The sequence below is a fragment of the Acinonyx jubatus genome, chromosome F2, assembly GCF_027475565.1.
Source record: "Acinonyx jubatus isolate Ajub_Pintada_27869175 chromosome F2, VMU_Ajub_asm_v1.0, whole genome shotgun sequence".
In the NCBI taxonomy this organism is placed as follows: domain Eukaryota; kingdom Metazoa; phylum Chordata; class Mammalia; order Carnivora; family Felidae; genus Acinonyx; species Acinonyx jubatus.
In genome coordinates, this window is record NC_069394.1 from 6,019,972 (window position 1) to 6,036,949 (window position 16,978).

General features: G+C 40.2%; 1 long non-coding RNA gene across 1 annotated transcript in view; it reads right to left on the minus strand.

Moving 5' to 3' along the window:
• Positions 1 to 16,978, minus strand: part of LOC128312791 (uncharacterized) — a 243,971-nt gene that overhangs the window by 13,380 nt on the left and 213,613 nt on the right. The window contains exon 2 of the long non-coding RNA XR_008292527.1: positions 1,923 to 2,062. This is a non-coding gene — a long non-coding RNA (uncharacterized LOC128312791). The remainder of the gene's footprint in view (positions 1 to 1,922; positions 2,063 to 16,978) is intronic.

A 16,978-nucleotide genomic window follows, 5' to 3' on the forward strand; every position in this document is an offset into this window, starting at 1 on the left:
TTGGATCAGCTCTTCAACAAATATTTAGTGAGCACCTGCTAAGTCAAGCATATGGAATACATGATGGATGATACAAATAAATATAATAAAAATACCTTTGCCCTCAAAGACTTGGAACCCCTGGACTCTCAAACATTGCTGAAGGGAGTATAATTTGTTATACTCACTTTGGGAAATGGGTAGTAACTACTAAATCTAAGCATGCAGCTACCCTCTGTCTCAGCAACTGCACTCTTATTTATTTATACATGAGCAGTGAGTGCCCATGTCCACCAAAGACACAAAAAGAATGTCCATAGTGGCTTTATTTATAATAGCCAAAAATAGGAAAAAAATATTCATCAACAGTGAATAAGTGGTAAGCTATTGATACACTGAAATACCCAGAAATTAAAAAAAAGGAGTAAACTACTGTTATACGTATCAATACAGATAAATCTCACAGATTTAATATTAAGCAAAAAGAAGTCAGATATCAAGGAGTATTTATTTTATGATTCCACATACATGAAGTGCAAGGAAAAGCAAAATTCTCGACGTCAAGATAACCATTATCTCAGTGTGGTGAGATGGTAACTGGGAAGGCCAATGAAGGAGACTTCTGTCTCCTTGATCTGTATCTTGGTCTAGGTGTTACATAAGCAGCTCAAACTTTATTATATATGTATACAAATATGCATGTAGATACACTGAGTGGAACCTTAATACTTGTGCCCTTTTCTATACATATGTTATATCTCACTCATTTAGAAGAAAGAAAGAAAGAAAGAAAGAAAGAAAGAAAGAAAGAACGAACGAAGGAGACACCAGGATCTCGCATTATCATACAGAAAATATTGAGATATAGTAATTATTTTCTTATGCTTACTTACTTTTGAGAGAGAAAGAGAGAGCACGAGTGGGAGAGGGGCAGAGAGGGAGACACAGAATCCAAAGCAGGCTCCAGTCTCCAGCTGTCAGCACAGAGCCTGATGCAGGGCTCGAACTCACGAACCGTGAGATCATGGCCTGAGCCATAGTCCGACACTTAACCGACTGAGCCCCCAAAACACCCTGAGATATAGTGATTCTTTTATGTATCTTATATATTATAAAATATATGAAAACTAAAGATGTGCATAAGCCTGATATGACATCTCGTTTTACTCATCAATTGCGTTGTATTTCACTTACGTATTCCTTTGATGACACAAGCAAGAGGCCTGTACCATATGCAAATAGAGTAAAGGGACGGAGCCCAGATATCATCCTATGATGACCCACTGTAGGCAGACTAAGCTGTTATAAATCAAAGGTTCTCAAAATCCCAGGGTAGCACAACACATAGCAGGGCCATAACTCAAGCCCTTAGTTTTTGTTTTGTTTTGTTTTAAATGTTTATTTGCTTTTGAAAGAGAGAGAGTGCAAGTAGGGGGGAGAGATGGAGAGAAAGGGGACATAGGATCCAAAGCAGTCTCTGTGATGACAGCTGACAGCAGCAGGCCCGAACTCACGAACTGTGAGATCATGGCCTGAGCCAAAGCTGGGCACTCAACCGACTGAGCCACCCAGGCGTCCCTCAAGCCCTTAGTTTTAACGAAAAATACTGATGGTCAGAGGCATGATGTGATTTAGGCAGCTGAGTAAAACTGAAGCCAGTCTTCTCTCACAATTGAGGGAGCATGCTTCTTTTGAAGCCACAGGCCAGAAGACTTTCTTGATCCAAGTGTTCTTAACTCTGAGAGGAGGATGCTCTTGGACTTGGAGGCATGGTGCCTGTGATTCCGTGCTGGAACAGTCACGCTGCGTGGCTGTGAAACTGTGGCCTATAACCAAATACCCTGAACTCCACTTTCTACAGAAGCCGTGGAATGAGAGCAAAAATGCTTACGGAATGCTTTCTAAGACACAGATAAAATCTCGAGCAGCTTAGTGTGACTTACATGACTTTTACAAGCTGTTCCCAAGTATTTTCCTGCTTCGTTTCTATCTGGTCTCATCAATTATTTGTGGAGGGCCCATTTGCAAAGCAGATGTTCTCCAGATGCCTGGGTTTGTGAAAAGGACAAGGTGGACGTATGTTCTGGAGGGAGGCAGACGGGAAATAAGTAAATGCGCAAGAAAATAACAGAATTCCAGAGAGGACTAAGTGATATAAAAACATACAGATGTTGAGAGAGAGTGCCAGGGTGGTGGACTACACTTTAGGTTGGACTGTTGAGGAAAGCCCCAGAAAGTCACCTGGGGACTGAACTCTTCTGAGCCTCACCTCACCTCCTCCCCGTCTACGTCTTGCTCTAGCTCTAGCTTTAGCCATCAGCTCTGCAGAAGTCTAAGCTGCTGCCTCCTTTTCTCAGCTACACCTTGTATGGCTTGTGCCGCTCGGGGCTTCTCTGGAATCATACTGTAGCACACATGTAGGAAACCATCAGATCGTTAACAAACGTCTGAGCCAGCATGGACCAGAAAATTAACACACCGTGGGGAAACTTGACCAATGGCAGATGGCATGCAGGAGATGAGGGCTTGTTCCTTCCACCTTTGTGGGGGGGGGGCAATTATCACATTCATTCTACATGACTTTTCAAAAGACATAGACAGAGCCCCAATTGTCCACAGCAGAAACCGGCTTAAAAACGTTCTTCCTTCTTCCCTGTTTCACTCTTGCTATCAACTGACTTTATTTCCTGATACTATTTCCCAGGGTAAACTACCTACATGCAAGCCGATGTCTCAGGCTTTGCTTTCTGAGAAAAGCCAAGGATAAGACAGACCCAGAATTTTAAGAAAAAGCCAGTCACGTGACAATGAAGGAGCGTCTTCTGGGCAGAGGGAAAGTTCCTTGGGTCTTACTTTGACCATTTCAGACCCAAACTTTCCCCGAAGCCAGGGGGTTCCACGACTATGCTGGGAAAGAATAACACATTTTATGTCCTGAAAGAACTCTAGGTACCATTTGGTTCTATAGGGCTCTTACTGCCAAAGTAGGGAGTTTGGAGATTTCTAAGTGTAATGGGAAAGGTTTGTGAGGTCTAGGAGAGGGCTGATCAGATTAATACTGTGAAATTTGGGGCACCCGGGTGGCTCAGTCAATGAAGTGTCTGGCTCAGGTCATGATATCACAGTTCGTGGGTTCAAGCACCACGTTCGGCTCTGTGTTGACAGCTTGGATGGAGTCTGCTTTGGATTTTATGTCTCCCACTGTCTCTGCCCCTCCCCCACTATACTCTGTCTCTCTCTCTCAAAAATAAACATTAAACATTTTTTTAAATTTTTTTAACGTTTATTTATTTTTGAGACAGACAGAGACAGAGCATGAACGGGGGAGGGTCAGAGAGAGAGGGAGACACAGAATCTGAAACAGGCTCCAGGCTCTGAGCGGTCAGCACAGAGCCCGACACGGGGCTCGAACTCAAGGATCGTGACATCATGACCTGAGCTGAAGTCGGCCGCTTAACCGACTGAGCCACCCAGGCGCCCCAAACATTTTTTTAAAAATACTGTGAAATTCAGGTTTCTCGGTGGGGAATAGTGTGTCATGGGACAGACACGGAAGCAGAAGTCCAGTTTGGAGGCTGTGACAGGAGTCATGTCTCCAGGTTAAGACATAATAATATTAACATCTCTGAAAGAAAGAGAGGGGAATAGAAGGCAACCCTACAGATCAAAAAACACTTAGACATATCAAGCAATTCCAATTTGGATACTGATTTAAATAAACTATCATATTGTATATATATCTACATATTTATATCTATCTATACCTGTCTAACTATAGGTCTGTCTGTCGTCTATCTATCCATCTATCAATTGGTATTTATCTATACAAATATTTATGAAAAGTGAAACATGACAATATTAAAAATGATTGTTGTTTTTGAGGTGTCAAAATGACATTGTAATTATGTTTACAAGAAAATTCCTTATCTTTTAGAGAGACATAATGAAATTTTTGCGGATGGAGTAATACCACATCTGGGATTTGATTCAAAATAAAGCGTGAGGGAGGAAAGTGGGTGGGGGTGTAGACAAAATAGCACTGGCTATTAAATGATGATTGTCAAATGTAGGTGATGAATATATCTGGGTTTTTTAAAATTCCATCTACTTTGATATCTGTTTAAATGTCCCATAATAAAAATAGAGGTGTGTGTGCAGGTGTGCGTGTTGGAGAGAGAAAGGTGCTGTGGTACCTTGGGCTTGGACTATTTGGGTGGCTCCTGAGGGGATGATAACCAGTGGTTAGAATCTAGGGTATTTTAGAGGCAGAGTGAACAGGACTTCCTGCTGGATGTCTGAGCCCCTGAGATTTTTGGACACTGGTTTTATTCTGTACTCAGTGCTGAGCCACTGGAGGCTCTTTGATCAAGAGGCTTCTATGATCAGTCGTGTTTGGGGACTGCAGCTGACAGCACGGGATCAAAGCCAAGAGCTCTGGCACATTTCCAACGTGGGACAGGACCTCTGAGATGTACTACGCTTTTATTCTAAAAGTGTGTTTTGATCCCAGTGGGCATGGAGTGCGTCCACCTTCATATTCAGTGGTGCCCATCATGTAATGTCTGTGATTGGCAATCAAGCCCAGGATGAGGAATCCAGCTCTGTGAATGGATGAATGTGCTAAAATTATCATCAGCTAGGAAAGCCATGACCTATCCAGGCATTGTTACACGCACGCACGCCTGGTGTGCCTACATTTCCACTTAAGGCCCAGCATAATCCACTTTTCACACTCATTCACCCAAAGGCCATAAAATGTCCTAGACTTCAGAATGCTTCCCTAAACAGTGTTGAGTAGCAGCCTTCCGTATTTGTTTATTTTTGAAGCGAAGCTGGGATGGGCTCTGGATAGAAATTCTAGGCTCCTGGAAGCCCAGATATTTCTTTCATTTTCTTGATTATTTCTCATTGCTTCTTTTAGGTCCATCCATGAGAGATTTCACTCATACCTTCTAGGACATACAATTTGGATGATGAGTTAAAAAGCACGCTTTACAGAAACCTACCTGCATTCCTTTGCTCACAAGACATTTATGGTCTGAGGTGCCCTCTCTTGCACCATTCTAGTCAAAAATCTTCTCCATGAAAATTACCCTGAATCTCCAAGATCATCTCGTGTCTCATTTTGGCCTCCTACCACAGCAAAGTGTGCCTCTAAATTAGCTTTTTGATAACCTTCAAATATGGCTTTAGGCCTACTTGTCTTTCTCCACAGACATATTGTAAAAACCTTGAGGACATACAATTAAATACACTAGTTAGAAGTTTGCTCTCTGGAGACGGCTATAGGTCAAAAATTCAGCTCTGCCACTTACGGTTGGTGTACCTTCCTGAAGACTTATCTTACTCAGGTCTAACATGGAGATAATAAGACTTTTCATAGATATGATATAAAGCATGCAGAGCCCTTATCATGCAATCTGGTGAGTATCTAATAAATGTTAGCTAGACTTATCAGTATTATTCTAAGCCCATGTCACAATGTCACACGCGAGGGCCAACTATCTGTGTACGCTGAAATACATTAGTTAAAAAACAGTAGCTGCCTTAAATTCGTATATGAATACAATTCAAAGGGAATCCAGATAAAATGCAGATCCACTAGCATTTCTTGGAAGCTCGCAGCTGATGACTACGGTACTGGCTCTCAGAAAACACACTGAGTAGCAACAGTCCAGATCTTTAGCATTGTGGAAACTCTTTTTAAAAACAAAGAAAAGTAGCTTCGGGAGGCACAGGGTTGATGACTTTTATTACATGTAGGCAGTATGTTGGGAAGTACGGAACCACCAATTTTGTGTATAGCCTCCACTAATCTAGTTTCTACCACGAGACACAAGAGCTAATATGGAAGCTAGGGGTTATTATTTCTCTGGCACGAGGAGGCGAGGCACAAAGGCAGACAAATCCAGGGGAGGTCACATGAACTCTAGGGAAAGTGAGCTGAGAACGCACCGTCCCAACATGAGCTGTGGCATCTTGGGCCGTGTGAAGGCATACTGTCCTTCAGAACCTTTTTTTTTTCCCATCGGTAAAATGTGATTGGTAATGCCTATGTGATGTTGCCTCTGAAATGTGCCAGCACACTTCCTGAAAATAGGACTCAGCTAACAAATGTTCGCTTCGAACCCTGTCTTCTTTATCCTCTCTCCATCCCACTGTAGAACATCAAGTTTTGTCACAGCCCAAACACCCCCAATTAATAAGGCAGTTCATAAAGTGGCAGAAAAGGAAGGTCACTCATTGCATGCCTCACGTGTCCTGTGGCCTTCCCGGGTGCCAGATGCTGAAGACACAAACCTGTCTCTCCCCTATCCTTGACCTCCAGTTGTCTACTGCATGGTCCGCTTCTCATTCCTGTACCCCAGCTAGGCCAGGTGCTATATAATACTCGGGAGCTGACCCTCTGCAGGTTCTGCGGTGACCACCGTTGCCTCAGCTTTCTCTTCCGTCATATGAGATTCCAAGGTGACCTGCAAGAATGAGGCAAGGAAAATGGAGGTCTCTTGTTGTCGAACCTGCAATTTTTTTTCTCTTGTGGCTCACAAAACCATTCAGTTTCTCACTCTTTGATCTTTTTAGTTAATGACTATAAAATCAATGCGAACTTATTATGGAAAAGCAGAATGTGGAAAGTAAAATTACCTATATTCCAAATACTTAGGCATATGGAAATGTGCACGTGTGTGTGCGCATATATATGTATATCTGTATGTGATCTCTAAACCTAAGAATGTAGCGTCACATTTTCACTGTTTATACACCTAACACAGAGAGAAGGCCATCGTCATTGTTAAGACTGTGGACTTTGAAGTCAGGCAGATCCGGGTTAACATTGCTGCTTCTTCACATTCTGCCCACGTGACCTTTAGGCAGCTACTTAATGTATCTAAGCCATAGTTTTGAGGATTAAAACATACACTAAGTCAATGTATACAGGTAATTATACATATAAAATGTGAATAAATAATTTGAATAAATGCTAAATAGTGTTATTTTATCAACTACTCTTCTGGAGTTCATGCCCATATTGCTAACAATCTTTTAAAATATTATGTTTATTTGCCTTCCAATATTCTATTCTGAGGATCTATCTGGCATGCAGCATGCCACAAATAGTTATAGAATAAGTGAATGTACAATAATTTACTTAAAAATCAATATTTAAAAAGCTTTGCCAGTTTTGCAGCTGAAAATATGTTTTAAATTCCATTCTGTAATTATTTTTTCTTTTTTTAGTGGTCTATGTCCTTTGCTCAATTTATTGTACTATTAATATTCTATCATGATGTATACACATTCTATATATTACTTTTTCAAATTTCCTGCAAATATTTATTTCTTTTCCTTCTTCTCCTTCTCCTCCTTCCCCTTCCCCTCTTCCTCCCCCTCCCTCTCCCCTCCCCCCTTCTTCTTCTTCTTCTGTCTTCTTCTTCTGTCTTCTTCTGTCTTCTTTCTCCTTCCCCTTCCTCCTCTTCCTCCCCCTCCCTCTCCCCTCCCCCCCTTCTCCTTCTTCTTCTGTCTTCTTCTTCTGTCTTCTTTCTTCTTCCCCTTCCCTTCTCCTTCCCCTTCCCTTCTCCTGCTTCTTGATTTCCACACTTTCTTGTTAGTGGCAAGTCTATAGGACACAGGACAGAAAAATCCCACAATAAAAGTATTTAACCATTTCACCTAAATGTCACTTGGTTAGGTCTCAGATATCTGGGATTTCTCTTCCTTAGGGTGATGTTCTTCCTCTAAATCTCAGCTGCCTGTCCTACAAAAGGCTCTGGGTGGGACTTCTCAGACATGTCTGCATATGGCGGTTATGTTCCCTTCCTTGTGGAAGGCAATATATTGTGTGTTGTTCGGAAGGCGGTTGGTGAAAGCATGCCTGGGCTAGATATTGCATCGTGAGGGACAACCACTCTATTACTAAGGAGTTTCCTGTTAATTATATTTCCATCGCAAATACTCATACTTTGGTCCGGTGTCATCATATCTATATAACCATACAGTATTACCATCTCTTAAAATAAGCAAAATACGTGATTTCCATGAGGATCACTATATTTGCATTTTTGGCTCATGTATAAGAGTAGCATCCTGCCCAACCAATACTAATGCCCTGCTTGGTTTTCAACACAGCAAAGGCAAAAAGGATACAGCCATGGTTGGCGGCCTATTTCTTTCTCATTTAAGAAACACAAGTTTTTTTTCTGTCCAATCTTTTGGATTGATGAAAATACATCAAGAACTTTTTAAGAAGAGAAAAGGGAGAGTGAGGAAAAGGGAGAATTTTGAACAAAGACCAGGAAATTGTTATTATGACAAAGGAAACAGATGAAATAAATTCGGCCGTGTCGGAAGTCCATAATAAATACAGAAGAAGAATTACGTGTCATGGTGGAAGTAAAACAAAGTAAGAACTCAAAAGAAATAAATGCCTCAGTGAACTTTTATTTTTCCCTTTCTGTTCAACTGAATGCTTCGTGATTCATTCCCGCTGAACACGTGTGCTCGAGTAGTGGCCGTATATAAACAATGGCATTGCTGATCCTCATACTGCTTCACCTTCCCCAGTGAGTCAGCTCTGGAAGCTCTGTTAACTCCCTCAGGCCATCAAAGAAGCTCCACTACAGAAATGTCCGTCACGGTTTCCAGAAGCTTCTATTCCATCTGGTGTTTGCCCACAGAGTCTGTGCACACTGATTTTGTGGTGCTGAATCAGTGAAATGCTGAAATGCAGCATGGACAAAACTCTGCCTTTGGACTTGGGAATCTGGAATTTAGAATTTACACTGGGTTGCACGACTTACTAATTGCGTGACTCTTGAGACATCTCTTCAATTTTTTGAATAATCTATTTCCTGAGCTTTATGGGAAAGGAGGAATACTGAACTCTTCTGGATGACTAAAGGGGTTACATGAAATAATGTGTGTTAGCATTCTTATTTCTTAAGCAGAAATCCTTTTATGAGTTTTATGATTAACATATTAAGATTATATATATATAATATATGCATATAAGTAGCACATGTAAGTTATACATCCATAATTTTGTATGTACCTGTATGTATATCTATATCTGCAACTTGTCTGGATTCCATTGACTTTAACCCAGTTTTAATTATTAATCACCCTACAAACCATCGAACAAACTCTGCATGGAGGTGGAGATACAGTTTAGATTACAACCTGCAGGCGACACATCCTTGAATCCCATAGTGTCTATCAGAGCATTTGCCTTTTACAAATCTTCACATAGTTTGCTGAGAGAATATTCAGTCTATGAGTGAATATAACAATATGCAGGGTCTGAAGGAGAAAGGTAACTACTTGCAAATTAATATAAATATTCCACTAGTCTATGAGCTACTTTTTCCCCCCCGCATCTAGCGAGTTTATCCCTCTCACTACTTTACAACTAAAATGTTATCTGATTATAACTGAAAATTTCAAAATGGAATTCTAATTGACCCTTTGTGTAGCTGAAATAACACATGTGCAATGGAAAAAAAAATAGCCAAGAAAGTACAGGAAGTATTGTTTTAATGCTCAAACAGAATTCTCAACGATGATAGCAAATTAGTAAAAAGCCTTACATTTATCCAGGAATCTTGATCTTAAAGAGGAAAAACAAAATCTTGCTTGTTTAGGGATATTAGAGAATAAAATAAATTTATAAAGATTCTTATTTGGGTTAGGTTTAGTCTCAAATAGCTCTCAGGGTGAGAAAAACAGGACATGTTTCTGTGTCTTTAAATATTCTAGAAAAACCCTGAACAATAGGCCACGTTGTTTGTTTTAGAAATGGAATAAATGTGAGTAAGAGAGAAAAAAGAAACATTTGGACTCTGCATATATAAAACAAATAAAAATTTCCCTAAGGAAAAATTTAATTAAGCAACACAGAGTAAGATAAAAGGGAAGAAAAACAGAACATAGAGCATTACCTCTATCCCATCATCAATAACACAAAAACATCTCAATCCATATCCTTAGAAAGCTACTCAGATAAGGAATATCAAAAAGTGGAAGAGAAGATAATATTGGTATTTATGAGATTTTTCATACTCCGATCACAATACATTCATCTGTATTTATATTTCCAAAAGAAAAAAGTAGAAAATAAAAGCTTACATGTGTCTTTTAAGAAAACCCAGTTTTAATTACCGTATATCAGAAGCTGTTTAACCATGAAATGCATTACAAAAAGGCTTGGAAAGTTAAAATTTCCTAGACCAGTACAAATATTTATCCTTTACTGTACTTGAGTAAGGACTGAAGAAATTACTAGAATAATAGCCCTATAAAACTCTTCTCCTCAAATCAGAATTTCTATTCCTATTGACAAAAATACCCTTCTGACCCTGACTAAAAGTTTCCAAACTACTTTTCTTATGCCAAATACCAACTTTATCATTTGTATTTTTCAACAGTCAAGGCTTTGCTATTTTTTTTCTTAAAAAGTGCAGATATTCATGGGGCGCCTGGGTGGCCTAGTTGGTTAAGCATCCAACTTCAGCTCAGGTCATGATCTCACTGCTTGTGGGTTGGAGCCCCATGTCGGGCTCTGTGTTGACAGCTCAGAGCCTGGAGCCTGCTTCAGATTCTGTGTCTCCCTCTCTCTCTGCCCCTCCCCCGCTCATGCTCTGTCTCTCTGTCTCTCAAGAATGAATAAACGTTAAAAAAAAAAAAGAAGTGCAGATATTCATACTTTTCCTTAAACAGGAAATTCATTCAACCAGCATTTCCCTCTAATTACATGTTTTGGGGTCCTTAGAGACATACAGCACAGCAGGCATAATAAAATATGGATAAAGAGCTTTTTCTTCCTTCTTCTGTACTCAAATTGAGCATTGGGTATTCATCCATTAAATTTTTTAAAATATTAAATGGCATCATTTACTTATACAAACTGTTGACTCACAAACACACTCATTAGATGATTCTGGTGTAAGTGGTCCAAATACAAAACAATAGGATGAACTGAAACATTGGGGAGATGTATCTCACTGTTTTTAAGTACATTTATATTTTGATGCCCAGATGTGTTGCATCATAGTGGGACAGAAAATTTTCATTGTCTTATGTGTTACTGATTTGTATCAAAAAATGCATATTAACCGAGTATAAGTTTCAATGCTAATACTTGATTTGTTACCCTGTAGACCTATGGAGTTTTGTAAAACTTGTGTTTGTCTAACTCTACCTCTTTGTGTCAGTGTTTGGTTTTTGGTGGGGCTTTCACTACAAGCCATTGCATTTCATCTATGAATCTCCTGTCATGAGAAAAAAGTGTTTGACACATAGTACGTATTCAATAACGTGTATTAAATTGAATTAAGATGGTGTTTAGGGTCATCTTTCAGAGTCTTCTTTTTTTTAATGTTTTTTAAATTTATTTTGAGATAGAGAGAGAGAGAGGAAGAGAGAGAGAGAGTCTTCTTTATCTTACAAGGAAATGTTACATTCAGAAGGGAATTTCTCTAGATCACCTTTGAAGTTGTTTTAAGCATAATGTTATGAATGCCACTATGGATTCTTCATTCACGACATGTGTGATTTGCACAGTTCAGAAAACGGGCCTCAGTTTCTCCAACCGTAAGTTAAGAGAAGTAGATGTGATCATCGTAAAGTGCTCTCTTGCTTTAAACTTTGATGGCCCTTAGGACAATGGGGAAACATTTAGGACATGGATACACGGCTAGATCTGGACGGTAGCTAGACTGACAATAAAGAAAATAACAGGTTTCTGCAAGACTGCCTTCTCAAAAGAACACAAGCTATGGAGCAGACAGGCGTGACGTACAGGAGGTCTTTTCAAAACACGCTCTTCACAGCCCTCGGTGCTGCTCTGAGCTAAGCTACGCCTTTATTAAGCCCACAGCCTCAATCACAAGAACCTCCTTCGTGCACATATACGGCGGCTCTAGACAAGCAGAAGACCGGCGCGGCTGAAGTCATCGAGCTCCCTGGACTCACCGCATGTCTTTGCAGGGACACGCTCCCCTGCTAATTGTCAGGAGACAGCCATGCCGAGAGGCTTCAAGCAGTTTACCTGTAGGTTATTAAACCACTGTGGCAGAAAACACTATTTGGATGGCAGGGTTAGGGTCTCAGTATCTAGAATTTGTAGCCTGGATGGGAAGCTCATTTGATGTGTGACTTTGGACCAGCGACTTCCTCTCTGGACTCCTCTGTATGTACCCATCAGATGAGGACAAGAAGATTTAAGAGAGTACAGATCAAACATCATAGGGGATGCGAAAGCCCTTTGTACAAACCAGTTGGAGTTCATATTATCTCGCATGTACACACATGTGCACATCGGTGCACATAATTCCTCAAGGGGGACTCTCAACTGTTTTTCTGTCTTTCCCTCCTGATTTTCTGCTACATAGATACTAAGCCTTAGAACACTCAAGAGCATAGGGCTTTCTTTTCTACTCTCAGCTGTTTCCTTGTTCCTACGAATAGGTCTGCAACTTCCCCAGGGGCGGCCGTGATGGGCTGTGCCTCTACTCTCCTCAGCACTGACCACTAGGCTCATGCTCTCTCAGGTGCCAGTCCCCAAAATGCCCTTCACTCTGCCCTGCTGTTTGTGGGAATCCACTCGCGGCTTTGTTCATGTAACTGCCCCAATGATACTCTTGTTTGTTTTTTTTTTTTGGGGGGGGTGTTGTTTGTGTATATAGACATACACACACAGTAAAACCTTGGATTGTGAGTAATTTGTTCTGTGAGTGTTCCGCAAGACAGGCAAACATCTCTAATAAATTTCAACTTTAACGAGTGATGTCCTGCAATTCGAGTAGTACGTGATGACAAGCATCACATCACAACTGACCTGATGGTTCTTGAAATTCACTTTGATATAAGAGTGCTTTGGATTACAAGCGTGTTTCTGGAATGAAAGTCCCCTGCAAGCCAAGGTTTCACTCTCTCTCTATACCAACATAAAATAGTAAGATATTTAATGTGTACATGATGATTTCATACACATATTCATTGTGAAAGGGTTTTCCCCATGAGTTAATTAAATTAACACATCCATCATCTCTCATATTTATGGTTTGTCCTTTTTGTTTGTTTGTTTGGGTAAGAACACTTAACAAATTTCAATGACACGATACTGTGTCATCAACTAGAGCATTAATCTTAAAAGTTATCTGCCATCTCAATGTTCCATTTTACCCATGTTCTGCTCGTTGGGGATTTATTTTCTTTTGTATCATATGCTAATAATTTACTCGATGGTGACTTCTCAATATATTCAATGAGCAGTGACAACTGTTCAAAAAATGTGTGAAACACAGAAAAAACAAAAAGGGAAAGAGTCATGGATCTCGCCCTCATCCCTGCCTCGTGTGTTACCGACTGGTAAAGCAAATAAAACATGCGATAAGTAACTGCAATGCAAAGTTAAAATTTTAAATAGTGTCAATTTCATTGGCATGTGATTATGGTTAGGTGCTAAAGAGATGGCTTCTCGTGGAAAAGGTGTGGGAGGCAGTTCAGGGATTCAAATTCTTCTGTGTTTCCCACTGGGGCTACTCTCATTGCCTCTCTACATCCTCTACCTTGACCTACCTTTCTTAGCTTCCCAGGAAGTGCCCTGATTCCACAGACAGCTCATTATGCTCATCTCTTCCATCGCCCACATCAGGAGATGACTCACCAGTGTAAGCCATAGTGCTACAACCGCATCCTAAACTCTTCTTAGATACTTTTACCTCCTTGTTTCCTAGACTTCCCCACCAGGCTGGTTGCCTTGCAGACTCTGTTTGAGAATGTTCCAAACCCAAATCGTATTACGGTCTCCCAACTCATGCTACTTGCTTATCTATTTTGAGTAATACTACCAGAAATGAGGGTGTTGCGTTAGACTTCTCCTAGTTAACGCCAATGATGATGAGTCAGTAAGTCCTATTAACTTTTTTCTATTTCATATAATTCCTCCCCATGTCATACCCACCCCTGTTACAACGGTTTTACCTCGGAACACTCACTGTTTTTCTCTGGATCATTGCAATACGCCATAGCTTTTCTCCCTGCCTCGGTTCTCACCTTTCTGGAATCCACGCCCCCTACTGATGGGGGACTGCTATTGCTGATTGCTGAGCTGCACATGTAATCCTATCATCCCAATGTTTCATATTTTCACTGGCTCCCACTGTTTTCAGAATCAAACTCATCAGCAAAGCTCTTAGTTTCCACGGTTTTGGCTACTGTTGGCTCCTGGAAAACGCAGAAATTTCTAACGCTCCAGTATCTTCAAATGATGGGAGTATTTAAATCCTCAGTGGGTTTATGTGGCTCCTTTTCTGTCTGAATTCTCATAGCTCCTCACTCGCTTAATGAACTCAAGGATTTCCTCCAATATGCAACACCAAAGTGCCTGTGAAAGCTCCTCCCTGTCTCTGAGCAATGTTACCTACGTCAGTGAGAGAATATTCTCATTTACACATATGTAGACATATATGTTTTGCATATGTAAATGAAATGTTCTGTAATATACGCATGTATTTTTGAAGTGAGGACACTGATACAAACTTTTTAAATATATATTTGTTTCCTCAATGAGGCTATAATTTTTCTTAAATTTTTTAAATGTTTATTTTTTTTTGAGAAGGCGGGGAGGGGCAGAGAGGGAGACACAAAAATCGAAGCAGGCTTCAGGCTCGGAACTGTCAGCACAGAGCCCGAAGCAGGACTCGAATTCATGAACCACGAGATCATGACCTGAGCTGAAGCCGGACGCTTAACCTACTGAGCCGTCCAGGTACCCCTCAATGGGGCTATTCTATGACAAGGAAACCTTACTGCCTTTTGATTCTCTAGCACTGAGCACAATGCCTAGAACTTGGTGGGGGCTGAATGATTTGCTGGCTGCTGCTGTGGAATGAAGAAATGAATACCAGAGATGGGAAACCCACACCAAAGAAAAGCACCATCAAAGGCACAGATGTGTTGTTTCAGGTAGGATGAGGGAAACAGTCTCCTCAGATCTTTGAGCCAAAATGCTCGTGTCATGTTTATTTTGATCATGGATGGCATGTTCACAGATTTTAAAACAACAAATGTTATTTTTTTCTATATTTAAAAATGCCAATATATTATTCTACTAAATGGGTGAAGGTGAAATTCAGAGAAATTCCCAAGAAGATGTTATTCAGCCTTTTATCATCAACTAAGCAACAAAGTCACTCACCATTGTGTTAATTTGAGGGCCTAGTAATGTAGAACCATACACTTATTTTGAATCAAATTAAGTTATCCCCTGAATACATTTATTAGAAGTGCTCCCATGTGCAAAGGGAGTTGAATAAAAAACAAAACAAACAAAAACTTAAAGTAAGTAGGACCTAAGGAAAGCCTGGCTAATGTCTCTCAATTTATAGCCTTATATGTAAAGAGGACTCTAACTAATGTTGAAGTTAAAGAGATGCTCCAGGCCAACGGGTTAAGGTTTTGCAGTTTATTTGCTCTGCTAATTAAGCTTATTCTTCTAGACTGATAGCACTTTAATAAGATTGCAAGTGCCATGGAATTGTCTCTTTGTCTACCACAACTTCTCACCAACAAGGCCTGATTCCGAACCCTCTGGTAAAATAGTACCTTTCTGAACCTACTGGATACGGCCAAAACTAAGGGCAGAAAATGGACAATGCAGAGCTTCTCAGTCCGCCTCTCTTGATATGACTGTGGTAGCTAATGCAAACCTAGAGGAGAATTTTTATCATTATTTTGCACTTATAAGAAATGAAGGTGTTTCCTCTGAAATGGTGCCTCCTGGGACAACACTGTAAGCAGTATATCTCTTCAGAACTAGGGACTAAAGAGATGTGACATGCAGAGGGCAGTAAGAAGGAAAGAAGGACAGAAGGAAGGTAGGAAGGAAGGAATGGAGGGAGGAACAAAGGAAGGAAGGAAGGAAGAAAGGAAGGAAGGAAGGAAGGAAAGAAGGAAGGAAGGAAGGAAGCAGGGACAGAAGGAAGGATGGGAAGCAGGAAGGAAGGGAGGGCAACTGTGATTATTTGTTTAAATTCATGATGAATGCATAATCACATAACAGATCTCAATAAAGGTTTGTTAAATAACTAAACAAAATTGGTGGTCAAATTAATCAATCATAGGATAGTTATTTGAAATAAGAGTAACAACTAATAATCCCTTAAATATGAATAATAATACCTACCATTGTACAAAGAGCTGTGTTAGGGAATTTATGTAAGTTACTGAATTCATGCTATTAATGTGAAGCTAGTGTATATTACTTTAATTTTATATTTTCTTTAATATTTATATTTTTCACATATATTTACTTTATAGTTAGGCTTTGAACTCAGGACTGAAAGGTATCTTTCCATTTTAGCCTGTATCCAGACCCATGGAGTTATAAATGTGATGCTCCTCATTTATATCTACTTTTGTGTTAAGTGAACGGATTTAAGGTTTACTATTTTGTTTAATTTTCAACAAAACTCTAAAAAAATTATTTTTGGAGTATGACGTGAAAGAGTAAACTGGGACTCAGATATTCAAGGTCTTACACTCACAAAAAGAGAAGGACGCTTAGGACTTGGCTTCAGGTCTCCTAACTCCATGTTTGCTCCTGATCCCACACCCCAAAAGGTTGAAACTCAGGGAACTTGGCTGCAGGTGATAGTAAGTTATGTAAAATGCAACGACAGCAATGGCTAAGTGACGAGACACAAGTGTTGGGGCAAATTTTGCACACAAGCATGTTGTTGGTTGTCATTTCTCTTGTCCATAATTACTTCTTTTTAAAAAAAAAATTTTTTTAACGTTTATTTATTTTTGAGACAGAGACAGAGCATGAACGAGGGAGGGTCAGAGAGAGAGGGAGACACAGAATCGGAAACAGGCTCCAGGCTCTGAGCCATCAGCACAGAGCCTGACGCGGGGCTTGAACTCACGAACCGTGAGATCGTGACCTGAGCCTAAGTCGGACGCTTAACCGACTGAGCCACCCAGGCGCCCCTATAATTAC